At 39.5% G+C, this 6,000-nt stretch overlaps 1 protein-coding gene across 1 annotated transcript in view; it reads right to left on the minus strand.

Moving 5' to 3' along the window:
- The window catches only part of LOC138371393 (tripartite motif-containing protein 5-like), a 52,028-nt gene extending 47,386 nt beyond the window's left edge, over positions 1–4,642 (minus strand). The window contains exon 1 of the mRNA XM_069336179.1: positions 4,366–4,642. The gene's annotated coding sequence lies outside the window, so the exon portion shown is untranslated. The remainder of the gene's footprint in view (positions 1–4,365) is intronic.
- Between the last annotated feature and the right edge of the window lie 1,358 nt (positions 4,643–6,000).

A 6,000-nucleotide genomic window follows, 5' to 3' on the forward strand; every position in this document is an offset into this window, starting at 1 on the left:
GATACATTGCAAGAAAGAAAAAAAAATGAGATGAGACAGATTAGTAGGAATATTAAAGCACATTGGTATATTAAAGTTCAGTTTGATTGCACTGACAGCTTGATTGGTAATTTAAACGAAGATTAATAGGCACCATACAGCAAATTGAAAGCACATATAAGAAGACAGCAATGATCACAATGGTAAAGTTGTTTGGATTGGGTACATGAAGATTGGGTAGCACTAGATACAGTGCAATTTTAAAGCAACAAGGTAAAAAACTATGAAGATGAAATTAGGTACTTTTTAGTTTTGTTTTTGAATGACACAAAAGTTGGACAGCTTTCCAATTCATTAGGGAGTGAGTTCCATAGACTAAGTCAGTTTATTTGCAAAGATTAAGTTTGACTCTGGGAATATCAAAGATATATTTATTTCTGGTGATAATGGATCCTATTACATCTGTCCAGGGAGAGTTTCAGAACATGATTTGCATTTAAGAACAGGGTTTGTAAATGTAGTTGACACAAGAGAATGTGTGGAGTGAGATTATGTTTAGCATGTTTAGGGAGTTAAACAAGGGGGCTGAGTGTTGTCTGAAAACAGAATTTGTTATTATTCTGAAAGCAGATTTTGCTGGGGGATGATGGACCTGAGGTGGTTTGCAGTGGTTGAACCCCATGCACAGATACCATAATTAAGATAGGGATAGATTGGTGTATAATATAGTGAGATGAGAGCAGAGTTAGATACATAGTATTTGATTTTGGAGAGTATACCAACTGTTTAGAGACTTTCTTAGTTATGTGACTTTAGACTTTAGACTTTCTTAGTTACTTTCCATCATTTTTATTATTAATGTTAACATTGTCTATCTGAAGCTGAATTGCATTTGTTGATTTGCTTCCAAATAAGATGTAGTAGGTCTTTTCTATGTTAAGTGTTAGTTTGTTGGTTGACATCCATAAGTGGACTATTTTTTAGTTCATTATTAACAGCATTATTTAGTGTGTGTTTTGGGGTTAGAGTAGATGAGGGTAGTATCATCAGCAAACAATGTAGGTTTCAGAATGTTGGTGACATCAGGCAGACCATTGATGTACTGTATATAAGAAATAGGAGAGGTCCCAAGATGCTGCCGAGTGGCACACCAATGGTTATTGGTAGAGTGGAAGTTATATCGTTGATGGCTACACATTGGTGTCTATTGTCTATCACTAAGATAGGATTGTATATAGTGCAGGACATGGCCTCGGATTCCATAATGATGCAGTTTACATAAGAGGTAGTTGTGATTACCAGTATCAAAGGCCTTTCTCAGGTCAATGAAGAGTCCAATCGGAAACTCATTTTTGTCAAGGGCTGAGTAAATTATATCAAGGAGACTAATAATTGCGTCGTTAGTACTCTTTTGGGAACGGAAGCTAAACTGACAGGAGCCAAGTATGTCGAATTTTACGAGGTAGCAGTACAGCTGTTTGTATATATTTTTTTCAAATATTTTTGATAGTACGGGTAGGTTTGATATGAACAAATTTGAAATGAGTTTGTTTGTTTGTTTCATTTCAAGTTTGAAATGAACAAATCCACAAGAGCTGTGACGAGGGTTCAAATCTACGTCCGAGAGTGTGTAATGAAGGAAGGGCGAAGAGGTAGAACAGCTTATTGACAGAGCTCAGGTGCATGGGGGAATTGTGTAAAAACCTACAGTAGTTTGTGTCTCAGAGAGACTGCAGGATCCGTGGTAGGTCAAGTTGATTTCTCGGTTGCAATTCTTATCCATGTCGTAGCTCAGTCAATTAACCACCATGCTGCGCCGAGTTTATTGTGAAATTCCCCCTGTGCGCATGAAATAAAGCGTTCCCAAAAAATTCATTTTTCTTCATAAAATGATAAATTCCCTTCCCTGAACATGTCTATGTAAAAATAAATACTGTACCAAATTCCACTTACTTTGGCTCTGGGAACGTGGGCAAGGTGCGTTGTTATGTCATCAGGGGCTGGTCACCTGTGCGTGACACGCCCAGACATCATCGCGCGGGCCATTCAAGCACCAGATGTTGGCACAAATATATTTTAAATTATTTGTTTTATGTATTTCCAATGCAGTTTTATTTGTTTGTTTTTTTATCGTATATGATGCATATTTGTATTCTTTACAATATGTATACAGTAGAACGTTCATAATGTTCCATGAAACTGTGATACATGTGTCAGCAATGTGTCCACAATAAATGTTTATTGTCGCAATATTACTTGTTAAAAATTCACTAAAATTACAATATGTACAGTTTCACACACTACACAGTAACACACTGTATTACACACTCAGTACTTCGGAAGTGAGTAATAATCAACGAAGTAGTCCAGGGTACACAGTGCGACTTCTCTCTCGTTGCACCTGGTACAGATAGAATTTCACTTCCTGTTTCTTTGTTCTGTGTGCTTGCAAATAACGCACTCATGTACACCCTTGGCATTAGTACCTGTAGGTGGTATGTAGCCAAGCTTGTAAAACATAAGGTAGTCTTGTAAAGATTACAGGGAAAGATCAATTTGTAAGGTAGTCGTGAAAAGATCGCCTTGTAAGGTCCCACACAGGAAAAAATTCAGTCAGCCTCAAAGAGTGTCCGTCAGTCTGGAAGAGATTCAGCCAGCCTCAAAGAGTGTCCGTCAGTTAAGAAGAGATTCAGCTATTCTTGAAAATATCTATGGAAAACACCACCATGGAAGCTGCTAACACTGTTTATCTATGCTACTTGTATCAGATGCATCATCACTGAATGCAGAAAACGATTCATCTATGTATCATCTAAATAAATTGGAGATAGCATAGGTGGGCAAGGGTGGCGCTCAGAGCTACAACTGGATACGCTCGCTGTATTGTCCTCATAGGTGCTGTATCACTTGCATCTGACCTTTGTGTTAGGTCCTTATTGCACCTAGCTTCACCAATATTATGACCCTTATATTCTTCAAACATTAAGGTTTGAATTTCACCGACAAAGCGCGATCTTTCAACTCCGCGTCGGACAGGTGTTTGGGAGCCAGAGGTGCGTGTGCCACTCATGGTTGCTCACTCAGTACTAACCCAGCCAGATGCCCTAGGGCATAAGGGGAATTTTTTCCAAGATGGCTACCTCTCACTGGAGGTCCTAAGATTCCATTTCGTACACAACCAACCTCGCGCACATTTAGAATGGGTACGAAAAAATCAAACCGAGTATTCTCGGTTGGCGCAGTTAAGTGGTTAAGGAGCGTCTGGGATCTTCTCGGATGTAGGTTCGAACCCTCGTCATGGCCCTTGTGGATTTATTCATTTATTACTCTTATGTTCTTTGTACACACTCTTTTGAATAAATAATAATAATATTATTACTGTATTCATATTATTATTATTATTTACTCACAGAAAATCACACTAACGTGATATACATCAATGAGAAAATTCACTCGGGCTGTGAGGCGATGCGAACCTGCAATGTTTGCGTCACCTCACAGCCCCAGTGGATCGTTCATTGATGTATATCTCCTTAGTGCGATTTTCAGTGTAGTATCTGAAGTTGGGCGTACAGTGTTCAACTACAACACTTTACCACTTCACCTGAGTGCTTGGGGGGTCTTACGTAAAATTTGGACTGGCTTCAAGTCTTCCTGTGACATAAGGATATCACAGACTTCCTGTGACATCAGTAAAAACGGTCCGTCTAATTACCACAAGCTACACAAGCTTCACAAAGCTTCCTGGCAATATGTTAGTAATGAATAAATATGATATATTTACTCATTATAATGTTGGTGCTGAATGTACAACACGAGAAAACGTAATTTTAATCTGAAAAAGTATATTTTTATTAAGAAATTAGACGAAAATAAAGAGATGGTGACACCAAATAAAGTCGACGATTCAAGCGTCAGTTAGGTTAGGTTAGGTTAGGTTAGGTTAGGTTTGGTTAGGTTAGGTTAGGTTAGTTTAGGTTAGGTCAGCCTATCATATTTATTCATTACTAACGTATTGCCAGGAAGCTTTCTGAAGCTTTGTGAAGCTTGTGGTAATTAAACGGACCCAGTAGAAATCTGATTGTCAGACTTTTAGGAAGTCGGTGGTGGTACAGTGGTAGAGTATGCGGCTGGCAATGCCTTGGTCGTGGGTTTGCGACACCACACAGTCCCAGTGGATTTTCTCATTATTATTATTCTTCTTATTATTATTATTCGATAAGCCAATGTCCACACCCCAACAATGCCATAGGCTTATAATTTACCTCAACAATTCCATAGGCCTACGTCTACATCCCAACAATGCCATAGGCCTATTTCCACACCCCAACAATTGCATGTTGGGGTGTAAGACAATAGTGGAGCAGAAAGTACTCCAGTACTTACGGTGGATGATGAGAGTGCGAGAAACAAGGTGGTCAGGCGGAGCCAGTGACTCCTTCCTTCAACAGTTTTGTCTCTCCCTCGTGGTATATCCTCAATGTCTTCAGTGGTGTGGCCTCACTACACACTTACACTGCCATAAGTGTCCTGAGAGTACTGTGGGAGGGACAATTTGGCGGGTATTGTGGACACAGGTCTTTAAGACAGGCGAACTTCACGAGTCGTGGAGACGTCTATAGCAACCTTTGTTGTGATGACGTCACTCGCTCGCTCGCTTACCCGCCACGTTGCTCTTCCCATTTTCTTTGGTTACTGATCTTTGCCGACGTATAATTTACTTGAGACACTAATATTGGTGGCCTCAACGAGGACAGGAAGCTGGCGGCTTGTCAAAAGTCCTACCATTTGCCTGGACGATCTTTTCTATCTGTATTTTAAAACCCAGTAGAGTTTTGGCGTTTACCTTACCTACTTTTTGGCGGGTAGGCTGTTCCACGGGTTTACCACCATACGGGTGAAAAAGCCTCTCCTGTTTTCTGTCCTACATTGTGGCTTGTTGAGCTTGAACCCGTTGCTCCTCGTTCGTGTTACATCTGACCTTTTGAAGAAAGTGTCCGGATCAACATCGTCCAAATTGTTGAGTATTTTAAGTGTTTCGATGAGCTCCGCCCTGTCATGCCTGGTTTGCTGTGTTGTTTGGCCAGTGGCCCTCAACCCTTCCTGATACGAGAGATGACTAAGCTCTGGTATGATTTTTGTTGCCCGGTGTTGCACCTTCTCCAGAGCAGCTATGTCTTTCTGAAGATAAGGTCTCAATGCCTGTATGCAATAATCCAGGTGGGGGCGCACCAAATACTTATACAATTGAAGGACTACTTTAGTTTCCTTGAAGGTAAAGGCACGCTTGATTATTCCCAAGGTTTGGTTCGCTTTTTTTACTGCCGCTCCCACTTGTTGTGCAACTTTTAGTGAATGATGGATTCTGATTCCAATGTCGCATTCTTCATCTATCTGTTGTAATATACTAATATATATAATGTATATATATCAATAAAATCAATCAATTAATCAATGAATCATAAAAAATCAATAAATTATCAATAATAAATCAACAATAAATAATCAATACATAAATTAAAGTGAATATGAAATTCTTGCTAATCAACTCTGCGCATGCACATCCAATAAGATAAGAAGAATTCACAATAAGAAGCAAAATCAGAAATATTCAGGCACAGGCAGAAGTAGAGAGGAGAAGTATAATGTATGAGAGAAGTCAAACCATGCAACACTACATGTATGTGAGTCAAAACACCTATATTTCACTTACGGTAAAAGGAGAAATGCTTGGAGTGACTCTGTGTACAAATGCGGCTCGAGCCGCATTTGTACACAGAGAAGATCAGGCTTGGGTACAAATATTACTGGGAATATGGGATAGGTGTTCATGATAATGACACGAAGTGTAAACTATGTGGTATGTTAAGGTCTCACACCCTTGCCCATTATGTTCTTGATTGTCCGTTGATTAATGTATATAGAAACACTGAGATAAGGACTGTTCCCGAACAAATAGCCTGGATGTGTCACAACGGAAAGGTTGATGATATTTTTGAGAGATATAAGAATTTTGCACCA

This window comes from Procambarus clarkii, chromosome 35 (assembly GCF_040958095.1).
Source record: "Procambarus clarkii isolate CNS0578487 chromosome 35, FALCON_Pclarkii_2.0, whole genome shotgun sequence".
NCBI classification, from domain to species: domain Eukaryota; kingdom Metazoa; phylum Arthropoda; class Malacostraca; order Decapoda; family Cambaridae; genus Procambarus; species Procambarus clarkii.